A 24120-nucleotide genomic window follows, 5' to 3' on the forward strand; every position below is an offset into this window, starting at 1 on the left:
TGCCTGCTCTCATTGAGCTTAAAAGTGCGAAAGTTGGATTTGATTGCAGAGTGGGTCTTGTTGTTGCTATTGCCTCTCTGGTTTTATGACTGGCTCTCATGTAGCCCCGGAGCTGGAGCTGGCCCTGGTCCTCCTCATTCTGCTTTCTAGGTGTTTGTTTTACAGGTGTGCACCACCATACCCAGCTTCAACTCTCGTCGTAAATCTGTGCTACTGGGTTGTTCCTTCTGGGTTTGCAGTCATCATCTTGTTGCAGTATTGTCTATGAGGAGCATGAAGTTTGTGTCAAATAGATCTGTATTTCTTGTTGTTTTTCCCTTTTAAGCCTGTTTTCTCTCTCTAGATATTGAGAACAATACTATTTATTTCTTAGGGGTCTTCTGAAGATTAACTCTTACAGCACTTAGTAATTAAGAATCCCATAGCTACCGGGCGGTGGTGGCGCACGCCTTTAATCCCAGCACTCGGGAGGCAGAGCCAGGCGGATCTTTGTGAATTTGAGGCCAGCCTGGGCTACGGATTGAGTTCCAGGAAAGGTGCAAAGCTACATAGAGAAACCCTGTCTCGGAAAACAAAACAAGCAAACAAACAAAGAATCCCATAGCTGCCAGGTTTTATTACACCATCCTTTCCTCATCTGATAGTCTGCAGCTGGGATCTGCTCCCTGGATGACTTGTCCTGGTAGTGAAGCTTTGAATGGATGGCTATTGTTCACTCCATCCATTGCTCCTTAACAAACTGCAGCAGCAGCAGCAGCAGGGACTTTATGTGATGTTGCTCATTTATTTTGCTTATTTTTCGGAGGGTTGATTGGGCTGGGCGGAGCAGTTGCTCTCAGCTGGAGTGGTGTTGGAACAGGTCAGGGCTTCCGACAGGACTCTGGCACAGCCAGGGCCTGGAAACAGCTAGAGCTCCTGAGGCATCCATCTCTTTCTCCATCCCACACATGATAGAGGAGCTCCAGATTTTCTTTCTGTTTGGTGCTAGATTTCATTCATTGTGGCTTCAGGCTTCTTGAGTAAGCATCCCAGAACATTTGCAGAGATAACAACCTAGCCTCAGGACTCTGCTAGTTGAAGGAGTCACAAAGGCGTGCTCGGAATTAGAGTGAGGATGGAATGTAAGCTCTTAGGTAGTAGGTAGCTAGACAGGTAGGTGGGAGAGAGGGAAGGAGTGAGGGAAGGAAAAAGTTTAGTTCTTTGACAATTGGGAATATATATGTGATGTATTTTGGTCATTTCCCCTCTCCATATCTTCCCCTTCCTATTTCCCCTAAACCCCTTCTTCTAAGCAAGTGTCCTCCGACTTTCATGTCTTTTTTGTTGTTTTGGTTTATTGTGAACTCTGGGTTTAGTTAAGGTTGCTTTGTGTGAGCTTTGGAGGGCAAGGGGACAGATACACTGGAGCATGGGCAACTACCAGTGGCTACACCACTGAAGAAAATGACTTGTCTCCCCCAGCAGCTATTATTAACCCTAACTCAAGAAGGGTTAGGCTTCCTGATCCCTCCTCTGTCTATAATGGAATGATGCTCCTAATCTTGGGTAGGTCCTATTCGGGTGGCAAGCTGCAGCTACTGTGAGTTCATGAGTCCAGAAGTGTTTTACATTGCTCCTCCACAGCATCCTGCTCTGACATTCTTTCCTCCCCTTCTTCCCCGTGTTCCTTAGAGGGGTGATACAGGTATTACTTTAGTCCAAGCTCAGCTTCTTGACGAGGAGTGGCAAGGCCCTGCACAGACAGTCCACTCTTCCATCATTAATTTTGTTTCTGTCCTTCCCCTCCTTTAAATACATGTTCAAAGTTAAAAGACTCACTAATGAAATCTTACTGGATTAATTTCTTCTCCTTAATTTGAGTTTCTTCTTTCTTATAGATCTCTGTCACATAGGTCCCTGTTGATTCTTACATGACATCTGTAAGAATTTTTATTTTTGTGCCTATTATTTTGTAAATACTTCCAAAATATCTGCAGCTGGATCCTGTAGTACTTTTTCCTTTTTTAAGGTTTATCATTTTAATTTTATACGTACGATGTTTGCCTGCGTGTCTGTCTGTACACCACTTATGTTCCTAGTGCCAGCAGAGGCCAGAAGAGGGCATTGGACCTCTGGAACTACAGGCAGTTGTCAGTGGCCACGCGGGTGCTTTGAATTGACCCCGGGTCCTCTGTAAGAACAATTAGTGCTCTTAACTACCTTCCTAGTCCCGGGCTTTGTGTTCTGTAAGTGGTAACAGACAGCTGCCTGAAATAAATTACTAAAATTTCTAGTCGGGTTTTCCCGGTAACTTCAATGGTAACTACTTTGCTCCTGGCTAAAAGTTTTCGTAGCTTTTCAGACTGATCCCTTACACTAATACAGTTGATCCTGCACATTGGTGAGTCTATATCTCACACTCCTTTGTTCTCTCAAATAGATCTTCCTGTTAAGACATGTGAAAGGGCAGGAAGAGGGAGATTATTTGCCTAATACTTGCTCATTTTGGAAAGTGCTTTAACAATCTTTCTGATATATGTCTGTGACAGTTTTGTTTGTTTGATTTCTTGGTTGTTTTTTTGAAATGAGTCTCACTGTACAGAACAAGCTATCTTAAAACTCACTGTGTAGCCCAGGCTGACTCGACCTTTAAGCAGTCCTCTCTCCTCAGACCTGAGTACTGTGATTACAGGAATGAGCCTCTGTTCTCAGTGAACTGGGTGTACAGGCATTCAAGCTCAGAACTATAGACAGTGAGCTCAGTGCTCAGACTAAGGAGTCAGCACGGCATCTGGTTTCCCTTCCGGTTTGGTGATCTTACCCAGAACTCCAGAGAGCCCCCAAAGGACTGACGTGGGGAGTCTCTCTCCTACCCTCCGTCTTGAAGAGCCTCTTCCCTCCACGGTTGTAGCACTCGCTCCTCTAATGACCTGGGACTCTGGGCTTCGTTTCCTCCCATGTCTTGTCTTTGCTACTCTGAGATTTATAACAAGGATTGTGTGGCTTGGAGCCCTATCACTGTCCTGGGTGAGTGGAGTACCAAGTACAAAACTGGCATCTCTGCCCGTGATAACCCTGCCTCTAGACTGGCACCCCACCAGTGCAGTTTCTTCATTGAGGGTCTGGTGCATTTCGTTTCCTGTCCTAGTGATTGGACCCCTGGTATGTTTATTAGGGTGTAGATACTTGGTACTTTTTATTAGGGTGCTGTTGCCAGAACTAGGGTGTAACCCAGGAAAGAGTAAGACCCCACTTAATAATCATTGCCGTGCCATTTACCATGGGCACTTTTATTCAAAGCAGTCCCCGTCTACTGCTGTGCTCTACTCTCACCATCGGCTTGTGAGGGAAAGCTTAGGGTAGAGGGAAGGGTTGCTTTCCAGGTAACTTCAGCTTCTATTTTCTCCCCTCCTCGGCTTCCCAGAGCACTGTTTTTGACAGCTCTTTTAGAGTTGCTTCACTTTCGATCCAGCCTGCCCTCTCTTGAATGGAGTACCTTCCCTCCCTCTTAGTGATTAACTGGGGAGCTACTTATCTGTGTGGTCACCCAGTTTGTCCCCCAGCTCTTGGAGAGCCTTTCCTATGCAAGCTATAAGATTAGAAAGTGAATTAACTAGGGCAGGAGGATTACCAACTCTTAGGCTAGGAACTCTTGTCAGAAAGATGCAGGGAAGGGGTGCTGAGGAGAAAAGATGAGATTACCAGCCTACTGCGGCATGAGCCCTGCTGGATGGAGTCTGTGGTCCTTTCCCCTGTACCAGCCTTCTATACTGTCTCATGTAACAACTGTCGTCCTCTCCCTGGCACCTTCTCTGGCCCTGTGTTCTGTGTTCCTTGCTCTTCCACCTGCCTTGGAGAAGGTAATGAAGGTAAGTGATCTCAGCATTTGACTAACCTGAAGGCTAATTGGGAGGCAGAAGGCCTTAGAATCTAGAAGCAATGCAGTGCTTTCTAAGAGAGCAGGTTAAAGGCCCTGGCCCTCACCAGGAATGCTCACAGTGGGGTTTGGTAAAGATTAAGAGCCTACTCTCCTTTTTTATTTTACTTTGAAGTCATATTTGGCAGTTAATGGCTTCAAATAGAAATGCTTTTTGATCCCATGTTGATGTGCTGGGTTTGCATTTGAGGTTGTAGGGATTTAATATTGATAAGCATGTGCTTAAGCTACAATATGTGGTCCAATATGAAAAGAATAGTCATATAGGATGCCAGGGGAGTGACAACTGACACATCGTTTCAAGGGTCAGTGGGCCTAATTACCGAATTAATAACCTCTGTTTATTTAACTGTGGCACACACAGATTTCCTATGCTGTGGAGAGGAATTGGTTTTTGTTTCCTTCCCCTGTGCATTTAATCTTCAGTATTGTTGGTCAGAGATGGACTGCAAGTGAATTAAAATGGAAACTTGTAGCAGGCTGGGCACCTCCCTGTCTGCAGACATATTTTTTTGAGGATTAGTAAATTGGCTGGTTTAATTGCTACTTCATCGAGCCTTCACGACTACATAGTCCACAGCCACTTATTCTAGTTATAACAGCCTCTTACATTTGTGCAACACTTTGCAGTTTTAGAGGTGTTTTTCTTTTAAACATACGTTCTTTTTATAAAACAGCTTTAGAGATATCACATGATGAAGTTTACCCTTCAGAGTATACAGTTATCATTGTAACCTAATTCCAGACATTTTCATCATCCTCAAAAGAAATCTGTTAGTTATTAGCACTCACCCCCACTATACACTTACACAGACCCAACCACTAATCTACCTTTTGTTTCTATGATTTACCTATTTAGGCATTTCATATAAAAAGAATCATAATCATACAGTATGTCATTTTGCATGATATTTGGAAGGTTCATTGTTTTATAGCATGCCTCTTTTTTTTTTTTTTTTTTTTTTTTTTTTGAGACAGGGTTTCTCTGTGTAGCTTTGCGCCTTTCCTGGAACTCACTTTGGAGACCAGGCTGGCCTCAGACTCACAGAGATCTGCCTGCCTCTGCCTCCTGAGTGCTGGGATTAAAGGTGTGCGCCACCACCGCCCAGCTACCTTTTGTTTTTATCCATTCATTGATTAGTATGTATTTGGGATTGTTTTGTTTTGTTTTGTTCTGTTTTTTGTTTTTCGAGACAGGGTTTCTCTGTGTAGCTTTGCGCCTTTCCTAGATCTCGCTCTGTAGACCAGGCTGGCCTCGAACTCACAAAGATCTGCTTGCCTCTGCCTTCTGAGTGCTGGGATTAAAGGCGTGCGCCACCACCGCCCGGCTGTATTTGGGATTTTTTTTCTGTTGTGATATTGCTGTGAATATTTAGGCACAATTTTTTGGAGTCATGTTTTTCTTTCTCTTGGGTATGTACCTTTGACAGAAATTCTGTATCATATGGTAGCTCTATAGTTAGCATTTTGAGGTACTGTCAGAATGTTTTTCAGGATTGGAGAGATAGCTCAACAGGTAGACTACCTACTGTGCAAGTGAGGACTGGAGCTCGGATCCCTAGAACCCATGTAAAGGGTGGGAGAGTGTGGTGGCTGCTTGTAAACCTAGTGTGAAAAGGGAATATTGAAAATCTCTGGAGAAAACTAGCTTGTCAGAGCTGTAGATTCACTGAGAGACTCTGCCTCAACACATAAGGTAGTGTGCAATCAAGGAAGACACACGTAATCAACCTTAGGACTTCATCCACATGTGCTCTCACATACATAACACATACAAAAAATGTTTTCAAAAGTAGTTGCACCAATTTAAATTCTATCAGCAGTTTATGGGGGCTCCAATTTCTTCAATGTGTGAGGGCTTCCAATTCCCCAGCTTACCAGTGGTCTTTTTCCGCAGTCATCCTGTGTGTATACTGGGATTTCTGTGGTTTGGGTTTGTATTTTTGTTAATGATGTTGGACATCTTTTCATGTGCTTATTGGTCCTTTGTACATTTCCTATTCAAATCCTTTGCCTTTTGTTTTTGTTTTGAGACCAAATGTCACTGTGAGGCTCTGGCTGGCTTGAACTTGCTACATAAACCAAGCTAACCTCAAACTTGTGATTTTTCTGCCTCTGCCTTCAGAGTGCTGGGATTCCAAGCATGTCTCATCATACTTGACTCTTTGCCCATTTTTAATTTGAGTTGTTTCTCCTTTTATTGTTAGTGGTAAGAGTTTTGTTTTGTTGCTGTGCTTTTGGTGTCAGATCTAAAGCCATTGCCCAACCCAAGGTCTTCCAGTATTTCTTCTAGATGTTTTATTGTTTTAGCTCTGTTCTGGTTTTGTTTCCATTGCTGTCGTAAAGACCATGACCAAGAGAAAGTTGGGGAGGAAGAGTTTATTCAGTCTTCCATTTCCAGGTAACAGTCCATCACTGAGAGAAGTCAGAGCGGGAACTGAAGCAGAGAGGAACACTGCCTCCTTGCTTACTCCTCTTGGCTTGTTCAGGCTGCTTTCTTCTCTACCACAGGACTGCCTGCCCAGGGGTGACATCACTCATGATGGGCTGAGGCCCTCCCACATCAGTTATTAATCAAGAAAATGTCCCACAGACTTATCTACAGGCCAGTGTGATGGAGGCATTTTCTCAATTGAAGTTTCATCTTCATAGATTTAAAAAAAAAAAAATCTAGTCTGTGGATCACTTGGAATAAGTTTTGTACATAGTAGAAGATAGGACTTTAATCTCATACTTTTATATGTGGCTTTCTGGTTGTTCTAAAATTATTTGTTGAAAATGCTACTCTTTCTCCACTGAATTGTCTTAATAACCTTGTTGAAAATCAGTTAGTGCTTGGGGTTAGACAGATGGCTCAGTAGTTAAAAGTGTATGCTACTTTTCCAGAGGGCCTAAATTCAGTTCCTAGTACCACATCAGGTGACAGACAACTGCCTGTAACCCCAGCTCCAGGGCCTTTACTCACACCGCGCACACCTATACACACGTACACATAAGTCAAAAAATAATACATCTTTTAAAAAAGAAAATTACTGGAACTGGCCATGATGGTCCATACCTTTAATCCCAACACTTGGGAGGCAGAGGCCAGTGGGTCTCTGAGTTCGAGACCAGCTAGATCTACATAGTGAGACCTTGTTTAGGGGTGGGTTATTGAACCCATAAATGTGAGTTTATTTTAGGTCTTAATTTTAATCTGTTCGTTTATATATGTCTGACATTTTTGCCAATATCACATTGTAGCATTATGAATTTTGAAGTTAGTAAGTATATGTATTACATATTTAAGTATTTTTAAGATTGTCTTGGTATTTACATGTGAATTTTAGAATGAGCTTGTACATAAAGTTGTGTATTACTGACTTAACAATATTGAACCTCCTGATATCTTCCTACTTACTCAGGGTTCACCTGATAGGATCCCTAGTGAGTTGTAGTCTTCGGTGTACAAGTCTTAAGTCTTGGACAAGTCTTTCAAGTATTTTTGCTATTCTTCCTTTTGTCTTTATAGAAAAATGTTTTCTTAGTTTTTTGATACAGATAGTGATAAGGAAAGATTGGTAGAATGACAGAGGTGTAGGTACAGTGTCGATGTTAACAGTATAATATTGATATTGTATCCTGCAACTTTGCTGAGTGTAGTTTCTTTTCCTTTCTTCTTTTTCTTTTTCTTTTTCTTTTTTCTTTTCTTTTTTGTCTTTCTTTCTTTCTTTTCTTTTTTTTTCTTCTTTTTTCTTTTCTTTTTTTTTTTTTTTTTTTTTGTTGTTGTTCTTTGTAGAATCTTTGGGTTTTCTAAGTCAAGATTATGTCATCTGTGAAGAGTTAAATCTCCTTTTCCAGGGCTGGAGAGATGACTCAGAGGTTAAGAGCACTGACTGCTCTTCCAGAGGTCCTGAGTTCAATTCCTAGCAACCACATGGTGGCTCACAACCATCTGTAATGGGAACAGATTCCTTCTGGTGTGCATGTAGACAGAGCACTCATATACATGAAATATATGAATAAATAAATCTTTTTAAAAAATCTTCTTTTCCTCCTTCCTAATCTGGATGGTTTTCATTTTATCTTCTTGCCTTATTGCCCTGACTAGATCCTTTACTAAAATGTTGACTAGACGTGGTGATACTTATCATTCTTTATTTTTATTCCCAATCTTAGAGTCTCCATCTTTTTCACCATTACAAATGATGCTACCTTGAAATTTTTTAGACCATCCTCATTAGGAAGAGGAAAATTTCTTCTAGCCCTACTACTATGTTAATCTGACAGCAATTGATTGTCATACATTAAATCAGCATGTGTCTCATCCATTTTTCCATGTTGCTAGATTCAAATTGCTAGTGTTTTAATGAAGAGTTTTGCACTTATTTGATCCTTACAACAATCTGATTATAGTCCTCCAGAAAAACTGAAGCATAAATTAAATAGTTTGCTTGTGACTACATAATGTCAAGACTGAAACAGGAATGAAGACTTTGCCCCTCGGAGCATAAATAACTCACTATTGGTTTCATTTCTTTGGGCTGTTTGTTTGAGACAGGATCTCACTATGTAGCCCAGGCTTTCCTTGAACTCACAGAAATTCATCTGCCTCTATCTCCCAAGTGCTGGGATCGAAGGCCTGTGCTACCACATGCAGCCTGCTTACTTAAAAATAACTATCAATACCATCCTGGACTGGAAACTCCCAGAGAGGGCCTTTCTAATGCTCTCATCATGGCCAAACATTAGGATATCACATTGATTGCATTTTAGTTGTTATTCCTGTGCATTTCAATGTGCTCATTATGTCTCATGAGCACTAATGATGGGCAAGGTATGTGTATGATTCCACTTTCTTTTTTGGTACTCAGGACTGGTGATTCCTGTCCATTCCCCTTGCCTCAAATCTCTTAAACAGCTCTTTACCTGGGACTGTGTACTTAACACCCCCTCTCCTCTGTCACCATAGCAACTGCTTTACCAAAGACTATAATTGCAGAGAATTTACTGAAAGAATCTCGAGATTAAATCTTCTGCTTTGTCCACTTTTCTGTTGTGTATACAGACAGACTGTTACACATTTCACATTGAAATCTAACCATCTAGATACCCAGAAAGCTTTTTCATGGCAGCTTGCAAGAGAGAGTAGAGAATACTGGGCAAACCTTTGCCCATGCCCATGTTGGTGGGAGTCACATGGATTCTTTTGAATTCTCAAAGTCGACATGTAACACAATTGCTTCATCAATTTCAGCATTGTAATTATCCCTGCCACTTATGAATTCCTGCCACCCCTATTCTAGCATACAGGTTTTTAACATTTTTTAATGTGTATGTGTGTTTTGCTTGATATATGTCTGTGCAACACTTGTGTGGTGTCAGATCCCCTGGAAGTGGAGTTATAGACGGTTGTGAGCTGCTATGTGGGTGCTGGGAATCAAACTCAGGTATTCTGGAAGAGTAGCCAGTGTTCTTAATTGCTGAGCCATCTCTCCAGCCCCTAATATACAGCTTTGAAAAGACACTTTATGGACCAGTAAAGTGGGTAAGTGAGTAAAGGCACCCGCTGCCAATCCTGATGGTGGAAGGAGAGCACCAACTCCCAAAAGTTGTCCTCTGCCCTCCTCTTCCAAGCCATGATGTACATATATCCACAACACGAGCATGCACACACACACACACACACACACACACACACACACACACATACACACATACACACACACACACACGCATATTAAATTTAAAAGCAATCATCTTAGTATTAGATCATTGAGGGCATATCTTCTGCAAGCCATAAACTAATGTATTACAAAGGCAATAAAATGTATTTTAAAAATTATCTGTCCTGATTATTTGTGTTGCCTCTCCATTGATATGTGTATTTGGAACTTGCCTATGTATTAATCAATTAAATAACCATATGCATGTTTAAACATAAAATGCAAGAGTATATGTACTTACTAATTTTCTCCCATTTTAGATTCAAACAGCATCGCCTCATTTTATAATTTAACAGCATTCTGAAAAGGACTGACTTTTGTTGCCAGCACAAAGAATGTGTTTCTACATCTCTGTATTTGAGGAATACAATTTATAGTCTCTAATACAGATCCAGTGCTGTAGTGCTGTTTTTTCTTTTAATAGCTTTATTAAGATATATTTGTTTATATACTTGCATAGATTTATAGAATTTAATTTGATGCATTTTGACATATGTGTGCATATATGACACCATCTCCCAAATCAGGATAAAGAACATAACCAACATTCCTCTCAAAAGTTTCCTCATGCCTCTTCTAGAATCATAATTATATACCCTTTCATTGTTTGACATCTTTCACTTAACACAGTTGATTTAAAGTTAGTTTTTATTGTCATGTATATCAGTAGTGTGTTCCTTTACATTGTTTAGTATTCTATTTTGTAGATAAACCTTTTATGAATACCCACTCATGTGCAGGTCTTTGTGCAGGCATGTATTTTACTTTTTGAGTTTTTTCCTTGTGTAAATATTAGAAAAATGGCTAAGTCATGTGCTAGGTGTGTGTATAATATGTTGGTCTGGGCAGTCATACTTTATTGTTATGAGTGACATAGATAAACATCTGTGTGTGTCCATTTGCTGTTGTCTTAGTTTTCTTTGTGTTCCTGTGATAAAATACTGACCAAAACCAGCTTGAAGAGGAAAGGCTTTAACTTTCAGACTATAGTGCATCATCAGGGGAAACCAAAGCAGGAATTGAAGTAGAAACCCCAGAGCAATGCTGCTTACTGGCCTATTTCTTCTGCTCAGCCAGCTTTCTTATGCAGCCCAGGCCGCCTGCCTAGAGATGGTACAGCTCCACGCACAGTGCACTAGACCCTCCTCCAGGATCAGTTAGCAAATAAGAAGATGCCCGCAGACAGGCTCCCGGGCCAGTTTGATGGAGGCTCCTCCTCAGCTGAGGCTCGCTCCTCCCAGGTGTGTCAGGTTGACCACCAAGACCAGCCATCCCAGCAATGTATGTGTCCTTTGTCCTTCTCTCATGTGTTTGAGTCTTTTATCCATTGTAAAGAATTGTATTTATTTATTTGTGAGAAAAGGCCTCATGTAGCCCTGACTGCCCTAGAACTCTGTAGACCACACTGGCCTCAAACACACAGAAATCTACCTGCCTCTGTTTCCAAATGCTGGGATGGATAAACGTTGTGCACCACCACTCCTGGCCTAAAGAAACTTTCTTTAACATATATTTTGTGTGTGATTGAGGGAGGGTGGTGGACATCAGAGACTGTGGTGGTTTAAATAGGTATGGCCCCGTGGACTCATGTGTTTGAATGCTTGGCCCATAGGGAGCCCTGTTAAGAGCAATAGAAACTCTAAGACAGGGAACAACTTAAGAGTTTGTCCTTTTTCACCATGTTTGTTCAGGGGATCCAACTCAGGTTGTCAGGTTTAATGATAAGTGCCTTTACTTAGCCATCTTGTCAATTTTTAAAATTGGATATATTGCAGTATTGGCCCAGTTATTGCATTGTGAGAACTCTGTGTGTTCTGGACAGTTTCTGTGTTGGATGCCCTTGCTCTGTTCTCTCCTGGACTGTGGCTTGCTATCTATGTCTTTGTTCTGTTCTGGAGGGTGGCTTGCTATATTTTTACCACTGTTCTCTCATATTCTTGCTTCATTTTGTATTAGAAACATGTCATAAATTTGCACACACTGAAGTACATTGATGTTTGAAGAGCAAACATTCTTAATTCAGATGAAATCTAGCATCAGTTTTTTCTAAAGTTTGTACTTTATGTGGTTAATCTCTGCAACTTCAAAGTCTTAAGGTTTTCTTCTAGATTTTTTTGCTCCTGTCTTTTAACTGTGTTATGGTTTTGGTAACTTTATACTGTGTCTGACAGAGCAGTGAGGTCTGTTGTTTGTATGGTATGCACTTGTTGGAAGATTAGTCTCTGTCATTGAGTTACGCTGGTACCAATGCAGAAAACTAGTCATCAGATGCACTTAGTCTAGTCTACTGTGTCCATTGACGTGTGCCAGTCACATGCTTTTATGATGGTTGTAGCTTTTAACTACACCTAGAAGACAAATAACACAACTTTTCCAACATTGTTCTGCCTTCAGAATTATGAGTTTTTCTGTATTGTTTTCGTTTTCATATAAATTTTAGAATCAGCTTGTCAATTTCTACACACAAAAAAAGTAAATTAAAAAATGTTGAAGCTATAACATTTGGCAATCACTTTGGAGAAAATTCCACTTTAGCAATATTCAGTCTTTTGTCCTATGGCATGGTATATTTCTCCAAATATTTATGTCTGTTTTTGTGATGCTGGGATTGAACCCAGGCAGTAAGCTCCTTCACCATTTCACAAGCACTTTGCACATAGTAGCTCCTTCAGTCCTAGCAACCCTAAAAGGAACTATACAGCTCAGGGTAATTAAACGTGAGAGTTATGCACCTTCTCCAAGGTCATGAGGCTAGTAAGTAGGAGAACTTGGTTTCAGATACTGCCAGTTTGGCCACGTCTTAGGTTTCTATTGCTGTGATAAAACTTCATAACCAAAAGCAACTTGGGGGAAGGAAGGGGTTTATTTCATTCTACATTTCCACATCACTGCTCATCAATGAAAGAAGTCAAGGCAGGAACCTGGAGGCAGGAACTGATACAGAAGCCATGGAGGAGGACTGCTTACTGGCTTGTTCTCTGTGACTTGCTCAACCTGCTTTCTTATACAACTCAGGACCACCGCCCAGGAGAGGCACCACCCACATCCATTATTAACTAAGAAAATGCACTACAGACTTACCTATAGGTGAATTTGATGGAGGCATTCTGTCCATTGAGGTTCCTCTTCCCAGATAACTCTAGCTTATGTCAAGTTAAGAAAAAGCCGACCAAGAAAGAGCTTTGGAATCTTGGCTCTTGGTCACTATCCTGTGCAGTCTCTGGAATTCTCAGAGTAAATGCAAAAATGAGAAGTAGAAACATCTTTATCGTATTGGCAGAATTATTACTTAGCTGACTGGACATGAGAAAGACGTAAGTGGGAGACAGAGTGGAGAATGGGAAATGAATTTTTCAGTGTATTAGACTTGACTATCTATAGGATATACCCCAGGAAGTTTCGGAGAGGAGTCTGAAACTTGAGAGAGTCTTAGCACTGAGAAGTGTTATAAGGTTGGCTAAAGCAGGAAAAGCCTGAAAAACATGAGAAACCCCAGGTAGAAGAAGACATCAGCATTGCCGAATGAAGTGAGACGTCCATCTCAGTGAGAGCTGAAAAATAAAACCCTTCAGATTTTTCAGTTGATGGGCTGGCTATTAATAATATTATTGAAAATAATTTCATCCAAGTTCTGGCAGAAGCCAAATTGAAATTCCTTTGAGAGGTCAGTAGAAGGTGGGAAAGTTGAGGTGGTAAATGTGCACCACACTCTCTAGACGTCTAGATGAGAAGTAGGCCAGGAGACTGCTTGGGAATGGCTAGAGGGGCTGACTGTGTCAAGAAAATATTTTTTCCTCAGGATAAAAAGGATTTGGTTGTGGTCTGAGTAGGTAGAGCCCAGAGAGGGTGATGGGATCAGAGTCATGAGTGGGATATGAACTTGTACTAGAAGTAGAAGAGACTAGATGAGTGTTGATGTAGTGTGAGAGGTTGAGGTAGAGGTAGAAAGTTGGAAAAAAGTGTATAAAGGATCCAATTATTTTGGTACTATAAGAGTATCTTTATATTTATTATACCCTTAAGAATGGTAGTAGAGGAGAACCATCAAGTTTTGGAGTAGTGAAAGAACTGGCCAAGGCTAATAAAGCTGGACCATGGCCTTAAAGCCTGACCATGGCTGCTGACCTTAAAACTGCTTGCTACAATGCACAGTGGTATGATTTTCCCCTAGCTGAGTGTAACTATCTAGAAGTCAGAGCAGAGCCCACAGGTGGGCTCTTTGGTTGGTCAGATCCAGTGAGAAAACTAGACACACAAAAGAATCAGGATGCCTGCAAACAAGAAATCAAGAAGCTGCTGTCACCTGAGAGAAAGCTAGACAGGTGTAGTGAGGTCTCTAGAAAGCCAGTATGCTAAGATTAAATATGTGTGGAAGAGGGCATTGAATCTGTGCATGTGTGTTTGATTGATTGGTTGATTGATTGATTGATTGATTGATTGATTGATCGAGGATATGTTTATTGGCATGTGTCCCACTCATCTTGAATCAGATACTTCTACTATTGCTTCCTCCTAGAGGAACATCCTCCTGTCAGCCTTGCTTTTATGTCTGTAGGTGGACAGGACAGTGGAGCAGGTAAGTCTCAAGACAGCATTTGGGTGTGGCCAAAGACCATGAGGATTTAAAGAATCTTGGGCATTTCACATCCATAGCATAGGAATTGGGGCTCTGCATCAGGCACTGCTGCTTCTTCTGTTTCCTCTTTCTTTTGGGGAAGGATGAAGGAGATCTTTTGTGAGAGGCATGTTAGGGAAGTCACTGTAGGAAGGCAAATCTGTGTTTTTGAAAGTGGTCATGTTGTCAGTAATGTCAGGATCCAAAGAGTAGTTACACAGTAAGTACTAGAAGTGAAACCATAGGAATTAAAGGAAAGTATATTTAAGGAATTCAAAATGGATTGTGAGACCCACAGACTTTTTTTTTTTTTTTTTTTTTTTTTTTTGCTAGCCAGAATGAAAGGAGAGGGAAAATAAACATTTGTATCATTGATAGTATAGTATTTTTTCATTTTTGAAATAGCTCCACCCACTAGAAAAGGCTTTCGTTAGGTGGGGTATGGAGAGGGAGGGTTACTGTACTGATGGGAATGGAATTCAGCCCTGCAAAAAGACAGATCTCCATAATATGGAGCAGCCTTGACCAACCTCACTCAGCCCAGGTAGGTAGTCTGTTATTGATGTCCGGGCCCAGATGGCTCCATGTCCGTCTCCTCCTCCTCCTCCACCACCACCACCACCATGTGCCTGCCCAGTAGCTTCCAAGAACAGCACCCTTACCTAAAGACTGGAGGACAGTACCAAGGAAGGGGAGTCTGACTTCTGTCTTATCTGTTTATCCCTTCAGTCTTGCAGCACATCTTCATATAAACTGTTAATATATGACCTAAAAATGTGAAAATGGTGATGAGAATAATTACTCTGTGCCAGGCATTGATCCAAATGTTATTTAGTACTTAACAACACTGTGGGGTAGGCTCTCTTTTTATCTAGCGTCAACATAGATGACCCATTACTACCTAGACAGAGCACTAGGCATCCAGCTAGTCTGTGTGTGAAATGTGAGGAAGTTGTATGAGAGTAAGGGCCAGGAAAGACCTTTTTGACATAGCCTTACTGAGATACATTTCACATGTCATGACCTTCACTCATTGACAGTTAAGGGGTATATTAGAATGGCCACAGTTTTGCCATTACCACTGCCAAGTTTCAGGATTCTTTTAAGACCACAGATGGGAACCTCGTAGTCTTTCTCTTTGCCATTCTTTTCAGCTCAGCCCTAGCTAGCCATCCTTTGTGAATTTGCCTATCTGAATATTTCACAGACACGAAATCATGCAACCTAAAGTCTTTGTGGCTGTTTTTTGCTTGGCCTGATGTTGTAGCTCCTATCACTTCTTTGTTGTTGTTTTTAACTGCCAATTAAGATGGCATTACTTGTTCATTTGTTAACAGACATTTGGGTTGTTTCTTCATTGGGGTTTTATAAATTCTCTTGTTGGAAACATTCGTGTATATTTCAGGTGAATGTAGGTTTTGAACCTTGGGAGTTGACAGCTGAGCCATACAATGCTTCTATTTATCTTTTTGATAAATATCTATTTACCTGTTTTCTGAAAGTGGCCACACTGGTTTGCATTCCTGCCAGCAACTTGTTCAGGTTTCTCCATGTGTTAATCTACATTATATATTTTTGCTCTGGCCATCCTAGTGGATGTAAGGTAGTATCTCATTATTGTTTTGATTTGCCTGGAAAGTCATAGAGAACTAATAACAAATTTTATCTTTTAAGGTATTTGTAGGCATGAGTGTGCACATGCATGTACATGTGGAGAGAAAGGTATATTCAAATATTTGCCTATTTCTAATCATATTTTTATTGTTGATGTCCAAGAGTTTTTACATAGTCAGGTTATAAGTTCTTTATACATATGTGATTTGAAAATATTTTCTTCCATTACGTGTATTGTCTTTTCAGTCTCTTGATGGTATGATTTGAAGCACAAAAGTTATTAATTTTGGTGAAGTTCAATTTTTCTTTTTTCTGTGACTTACACTTTTGATCTCATATCTCAGAAACCATTGCATAACTCAAGAACACAAAAACGCAGTAGATTTTGAAATCAGGAAGTGTGAGTCCTCCAATTTTGTCCTTTACTCAGTAGTGTGTTAGCTATTCATTCTCACATGAATTCTATGGGTAACATTCTGTGCCAAAAACAAGTAATGAAAATCTGAGGTTCCAACAAAGGCTTCATTGAATTTTAGCTTCATATTCCAAAAATCTCCTTTCCTTTGAGCATGCCTTTCTGCTTGATTTTTTTTAAATATTTTGCGAATTTCAGGGTACAGATTTTTGTATATATCTTGTCAATTTATTCCTATTGCTTTAGTCTTCTTGCTGTTAACATGGGATTGTTTTGTGTGTTTGTTTGTTTGAGATAGGGTTTTACTAGGTAGCCCTGGCTGGCCTGAAACTCTTTATGTAGACCAGGCTGCCTTTAAGCTCATAGAGATTTGCCTGTCCCTTTCTTCTAGGTGCTAGGATTAAAGGCATATGCCAATATTACTTTCTTAATTTCACTTTTATATTGTTCATTGTTATATATAAAAATATACTTTTTGTTTGGCAATCTTGTATCTTTAAATTGTTTTTGTTGTTTAATGCTTTGCTTTTGGATGACTGGTGTTCAGCATATCCTGTGTAGAATTGTGGATTTGGATGTAACTTTTTGCATTTGTACATGGCAGAGTTAAGTTTGTTTTGTCTGTCTCCAGGCTTCTCAAGAACTTAAGTCTCCCAAGGACATTTTATACCTTAAGATATGTCCCAGATATCTAAATCACTTCTTTGTACCAGTCAATACTTGTTAGCCATTGGCAAAGGTGAACGTGATTGTAAAGGTGAGCCAGGCATTGTGACAGACACCTAGAATTCCAGCATTCTGGATGCTGAAGCAGAAGGATGGGGAGTTCAAGGTCAATCTTGGGCTACAGAGTAAATCTAGGCTATTTGAACTACAAAGACAAACTCTGGCTCAAAAATGTGATTTAAAAAAAAACACAAAAATCTAAGTTACTTAGGAAGCATATTAAGTATAAATTTGTTTCATATGTGATAGCAGATTTTTCATAAAGATGAAGAAGGTCATTTGACAGTTTTGATTTTAAAGATCTAATGGTATTAAAAAATCTTGGTATTAAACTGCCTCCAGGATTTCATTAAGTCCAGTCTTATTATTTACAGGTAATTTTTTACTAGGCACTCTGACTTTCAACTTCCAGTAGACTTAGTACCAATTTGTAACTCTTTTTTTTTGGGGGGGGGGGTTTCAAAACAGGGTTTCTCCATGTAGCTTTGGAGCCTCTCCTGGAACTCACTCTGTAGCCCAGGCTGGCCTCAAACTCATAGAGACCCACCTACCTCTCTGCCTTCTGAGTGCTGAGATTAAAGGTGTGTGCTACCACTACCCGGCCCAATTTGTAACTCCTAATCCCAACGGCAGCCTTGAGGCTCACTAGTAACTAAGAAGGGGCTGGCGCGGTAGCTCTTCGGGTGAAGCTCTTGCCATGGCAACCTGAGTTGATCCCTGGGGCTCATGTAGAGGTGGATGGTGAGAACAATTGCACACATGCACTGAAACACATATGTATCATGTACACGCACAATAATAATAGTTCTTTTTTTTTTTTTTTAATAGCTAAATGGAAAAGCCTTTGAAGGCAAAACCATGCTTTAGTTTTTGTCTCCTTATCCTGCATTCCAGTTCTCACTCTGCCACCAAGGGGCCCCTGAGATTTTTATTTAACAGCTCCCCTAATGAGCTTGGGCTCTCTCTGTCTTGGTTACTTTTCCTGTTGCTGTGACAAAATACCCTGACAAAAGCAACTTAAGGGAGAAAGGGCTTACTCTGGCTCACAGTTTGAGGATGTAGTCCCATCAAGGTAGGGAAGTGTAGTTAGATTTTCCTGCCTGGCCCAGTCAGGACAAATCTCTCTCACCCGCCAGGCCCATAGACGCTCAGACCCAACCAAGAAAGCACACAGAAACTTACATTGTTTACAAACTGTATGGCCATGGCAGGCTTCTTGTTATCTACTTCTTCTATCTTAAATTAACCCATTTCTGTTAGTCTATACTTTGCCACGTGGCTTGTGGCTTACCAGTGTCTTTACATGTTGCTTCTCATGGCGGCGGCTGGCGGTATCTCCCTCCAGTCTTCTACTTCCCAGAATTCTCTTCTCTCTTGTCCCGCCTATACTTCCTGCCTGGCCACTGGCCAATCAGAACTTTATTTACACAGAGCGATATCCACAGCACTTCCCCTTTTCTTTTTTTTTAAGGAAGATTTTAACTTTTACATAGTACAATTACATATAACAAAACAATTATCAAGCAAGAATTACAGTTACAATATTAAATAACATATCCTATCTATCTTATATTTGTGAGTCTAAGGTTTTATATCTAACTTATCTTTTATCATAATTGAGGAAATTATAACTATCTAGTCTTCAACCACATCAAAGCCCTCAGAAGGATATAATATTACCTGAGAACCAGGAGAAAGATGCAAGCATCTTTCTTGCAAGAGTAGACAGAGACAGCTGGCAGCCTGGACAGTCACCTAATGTTCCTTTGTAAAGTTGGGGCATTTGTCTTCAGCCCACAGGGCTAGAGTCTCTCGATCACTTCTCTCAGTGTCCTGTAGAATGTCTGGCAGTTTCCTCTGCGAAGCAGGAACCTGAAGGACCATTTTGTCAAGCAAAGTTTAGTGGTCATCTTTCTATGGGTCTTCTATGTCCAGTTGATCGAACAGTCCAGGCAAGAACAGTTTCTTGCCCAAATGGCTATTTTTGCCAAGGTGAAGATAAGATATGAAGTGTCTTTAATGCCCATCTTCCTCTCTGAAGTAAATTGGTGCTGCCAGGACAGACATGTCTCACTGTCCAGAAAGTCTAAATTTTAAAAATATTTTAAATGCCATATTCTGAAGGTCTTTGAAGTATTTGAAGATTACCTATCTATCTGAAATATCTCTATGTATACCTAGAAGACTTAACTAACATGGCTATGAGTATGATTATCACAGATGATTAATTATTAATCTATTTTTAATTATCCATTACAATTTTAAATGAGCTATACAACCATAATACCTTAAATACGAGTAGAAATATATGCATAGTATAACAAAATTAACTTTAAGTTTGTATCAATAGACTAAAATCTATACCAATGTAAAACATTTTAAACAAGTTGTTGTTCTTTAGAAGTAAGTTCCTTAATCTACCCTTTTATCTTATTATATCTATATCATATCCCCTTTCCTTTTTTAGAAAGAGATCGCATTTATAATCAATCTACTTTAAAGAAAAATATTGGTTTTTCTCTGTCCCACACCAGAGGGCTCTTCTGATTTGGGACATAAGAATCTCTTAACTTTTTCTTTTAGCAATATGTCTGGGTTTAGAGAAGGAGTGAGCCAATTCCATCTCCAAAGCCAGCTTGATAATTTTGGGAATGTGGGTGTAGTTTCTCTTACTACTTCCTGCTGGAGGGGGGCGCTGTATCTTATGGGGACACAAAGAAAATTTTAGGATTATGAGTAGTCCATTAGGGTGAACCTCTGAGCCAGTTGCCTTGAAACCATTCTGGATGTCGGATCATCTGGGCCATTGTGTCATTGGAGACCTTTCAGGTGGTCTTGGCTGATCAAACCTGATGTATCTTAACCTGGAACAAATCCACAGCCTCTGGTTTTCTGTGGAAACAAAAGCAGAGACTCCTTTCCAAAGCAACATATCCTTATATCCAAATTTTGAAGTCAAGGTACCTTTAAAATTTATGTATTTGTTTAACTCAACAAATCTTTTTCTGTAGTTAAAAATCCCAAAGACAACATAAACCAGATTCTCTGTGTAATATCCATCTTTGTAAGACTGAAACTCCACTGTGGCTGCTGACTCCGCCCACCTCAGCTTCCCAACATGGCGGTGGTACACTTTATCGCCAGCTCTGGGTCTGGAGCCATGTGGACCATCAACTATCAGAAGCAGTTCTGTCAAAGCAGTGCATAGCCCAGAACCCCCCCCCCTTTTTTTTTAAACTCTCAAAGGCTAAATCCACCATGCAACAAAGCAAAGTGTTGCTTGTAGATTCCTCATTCCCACCACACTGCAGGTCAGACGCACACTCCAGGAACCCGCCATAGTAGCTCAAACCCGCTAACTTGAGGGAGACAACTAGGAAGCTGTTTTTAGTTCTCTTTTAGAATCTTTTTTCTCAGGTTTTAGGTGGAAACTCTTGCCCCACGTTGGACGCCATTTGTAGTTAGAGTTTTCCTGCCTGGCCCAGTCAGGACAAATCTCTCTTACCCGCCAGTCCCAGGGAAGTCGTAGTGGCAAGAGCTACGTCCACAGTCAGGAAGGAGTACTCAGCTAGCTTTCCACCTCAGTCAAGTGTTGACTTCCTTATGGCCAGATTGGAAGCTGAGCTGCTCCTAGGGAGAGAGCCTTAGTTCAGAATCTTAACAGGAGCCAAACCTGCTTCTTGTTCCTAGATGCCAACTGCTCACTTCTGCCTGCACTCCGCTCTCCTCAGCACCCATCCTGTTTCGTGTCGGACACTGCTCTGATGAACAGTTTTACAGCCTTTTGAGGAAACAGTCTGTAATAGGATGTCCCATTCTAACACCACTGCTGCCAGACCTGAGCACGTCTGGCGTGGCGCCTGTACCAGCGCCTGTGGAGTATGACGTGTAACTAGTTCCCTGTGCTCTTCTCCCCCTTTCAAAAGGTGCTTAGTTGCTTTTGCCCGTCTCTGCTTTCTCCACATCTTTCTGTGTCACCCCCATCCAGGTCTTTACTCCCGTCCCCTTACTCCTCTGTCTTTTGTGCTTTCCACTTTTCCCTTGCTCTGTTTCACACTCATCTTTCATCTCTAACTCGTACCTGCTCTCTGTATTTTTATTCTTTCTCCATCTTGTACCTTGTGATGCGTGTGGAGAACAAAGACAACCCAGGGGAGGAGTTCTGTCCATTTCTTCAGAGTAAGTCACATGGTGTTGGTATCAGTAGTCTCCCCTGACTCAGCTGCCTGCACATTCAGAACCTGCAGGGGAAAGAGTCTAACCTTTAGCCTGCAGTCAGTTAGGATAGAAACAGCTGCTAATCTTGGCCAGCTTGACCTTGCAAGAGTCTGTGTCCTCCGACCCATGCCCATGGCACATTCACACTTAATAAATTATGGGATGACATTCCATATTAGTCAAGTCATTAAAGGTCCGTATGATCCAGGGAAGGAGGTAGCAGCAGGTGAAGAAACTTGGGTGTCACTGTTGCTGCTGTCTTCACACTACCTCTCTAACATGAGCCTGCTGTTCCCAGGAACAGTCCTTTGCCCATAGACTCATTCTCAGTACCTCCCCCTCCCCCAAGACCTGAGAGACAGAGACACAAGATTCTACCCAGTTCTGTCCTGTTATTTCAGTGCTTTTGGTTGAATGCATCCTAGCTCCTTCCTTACCTCCTCAGTCTTCAGATCACAGTTAGAAGGACCCTTGTAATCATCTAATTCACCGACTCTCAGATGCCTAGTCCATAAGATTGTGTGGTTCCATTTTGAATATCCCCATTTTCTCTTTAGCTATCTGACCTCTTAGATTTGTGTCTACCCCAATTACCCATCATCATCTGGTTTGCCAAACAGACGGATTGAACAATGCAGAATGTATGAGTTCTGCATCTTGTGGTAGATGCTCTGTGTGTGTGCGTGTGCATGCACTAAACTACCACTTATTCTTCCAGCTGGCCAGCAGGAAAGGAGGGAATACAGACACTTTAAAAGTGGAAAGGTATTCTCTTCCCTCGAAGAGCTGATCCCTACTGGGGAAATGAGGGGTGCAGAAGTAGTACACTGAGAACCTTCAGTGCAGTGCAGGGCTTTTGAGAACCAGCTCCAGGATGAAGTGTTGGTATGTTGGTCGTGCTAGATGTGTCAAGTGTAACTTACAGTCGGTGGACGGAGTGGCTGTGTGTTGTGTGGTTTTCCTCTTGATCTTGTTGTAAGAAACTAAGCGATGATGTGTTTATGACAACTAAGATAGCTAGCCTAGAGGGAAGATCAGTAGTCAGGAGGCACTAGATCAAAGAACGCTTCCCCGGAGTTAACTGTTTCAGGTCAGGTTTTGATGAAATGGGCTCTGTGCTAGACTGCTCTGGAACTTTTCTCCATCACTCGTGTCACCCATTTCTGGAGGCTCTAGAAACTGTCCTGACAACCTTCAGTTCCAAAACCCTTTAGCATTTTTAAGTCCTTTTCCTATTTGAAACACCATTCCATCCTTATTTTCTGTACCATCACCTTTAACATCACCTCCTGAGAGTCGCTGGAGGTGATCCAGTGTTATGAGACTTCCTAAAGGCCTTCAGCTTTATCGAGCAGGGCTCAGTGGAAACCTTAGAGCCCTGATAATCCAAGGAGCTGTAAAGGAAAGCATACGCTTTTAAAATGATTTGTTTGATGCAGTCATAGCAAATCTACTTCAAGAAAGAGGCAGTACTGTGGAGCAGAGAAAGGCAGCACTGAGCGTGCTGCGGTGCTGGGGTTTGAATAAGGAGAGCCTCAGTCCTGCCATTCAGGGTGAAGAGCAGCATGTTTAGAAATGAGGGCAACTGCTGCTAGTCCGTCCTGAACCAAGTTAGGAGCAGTTTAGAAGAGAGCAGTGGTGGCTCCTTCAGGACTTCTCTACTAGCTGAAGATAATAAAAAGAGAATCCTAGATACCTTTGACCTTCAATATGTCATATTCCACATCCTGCTTCCAGGACCAATCCCCTTCTGGAAAGTTGGAGGTTGCTTTCTTCCTTCCTTTCTCCCCCACCCCCTTCAGATTTATTTTTATTACTTTTGTATGTATGAGGGGTGGGGAGAGAATGTCATATGTGTGAGGGTGCCTGTGGAGGCCAGAAGAGGATATCAGATCCCCTGGAACTGGAGTTACAGGCAGTTGTGAGCCACCATGTGGGTGCTGGGAACCAAACAGTTCTCTGCAAGCAGCCAGTGCTCTTAACTGCTGAGCAGTCCTCCAGCCTCAAGGTTTCCCTTTCTTGTTTCACAGATACCTTTTCACATTTGGGAGAAGAAAGGACTCTCCTCCAGGAGTCTCCTTTCCAGTGTTCTTTGTGAGGGATAGGAGGAAGATGACGATAAAGAATGTTTCTCTTTGTGTGAATGCTATTACCATTCAGCATTATTTAGATCTGAGAGTTGGGTTCTTTATTTTTCTCTCTCTACTTCTTCAGTTTCCTGGAAGTGGGGTAAGGGTTGGAGGAGAGGACAAATGGAAATTTCCGTTGTATCTCTCCACTGTGCAGTGGTTGAGATGGGGTTTGGGTGAGTGGGGGTGGAGTAGAGAGGGATGGAGTCAGCCCTGGAGGGAGAACTGCTGAGCTGATGGTATGGGTCTAATTATTCCTCTGCTTTGAGCTTGCCTGTAATTGTGGTTTCTGGGAGCCAGCACGTCCTGGAAATCTGCTGGAACAGCAGAGATTTGGGGTTTCCGCCTGGGATGGAGTTGAATTTTCCACTTGGAATAGCTTGCCCAGCACCCATTTATGTCAGGAGCAGGATGAAGCCCTAAAGTTCAGAAGGGACAATAATCAGTATAGTTGTGAGACATAGGGCTTCCTTTGGAACTGAGCAAGAGTTACATACTCTGAAATTCTAGACATTTTTGAACAATTCAGAGAAGCTGTAGATAGCTGGATCTGGTGAAGGGCAGATGCTGAAAAGTTAGATCAAACTCTGTCCCTTATCTCAAGCAGGGGATTTACATGTCAGTTCCTCCTTTTTATAGGGCTGTCCCTAAATAATAGTAGATGGGGAAATATTATACTAAGTCAGCAACTTAAGTTCTCATTTCTCATAGTAATAAGGTGTGGTAAGAGCTGGCATATTCTGAGCATATATTATGTATCCTATACCAAACACTTTAGTGAA

The 24120-nt window shown here is 41.4% G+C and overlaps 1 protein-coding gene and 1 pseudogene across 12 annotated transcripts in view; one reads left to right on the top strand and one right to left on the bottom strand.

Annotated features, from left to right (window-relative positions):
- The window catches only part of Arhgef11 (Rho guanine nucleotide exchange factor 11), a 128135-nt gene that overhangs the window by 19681 nt on the left and 84334 nt on the right, over positions 1-24120 (top strand). The gene's annotated exons all lie outside the window — the stretch shown is intronic.
- Positions 14121-14367, bottom strand: LOC118585488 (annotated as a pseudogene).

The sequence above is a fragment of the Onychomys torridus genome, chromosome 6 (genome assembly GCF_903995425.1).
Source record: "Onychomys torridus chromosome 6, mOncTor1.1, whole genome shotgun sequence".
NCBI classification, from domain to species: Eukaryota; Metazoa; Chordata; class Mammalia; order Rodentia; family Cricetidae; genus Onychomys; species Onychomys torridus.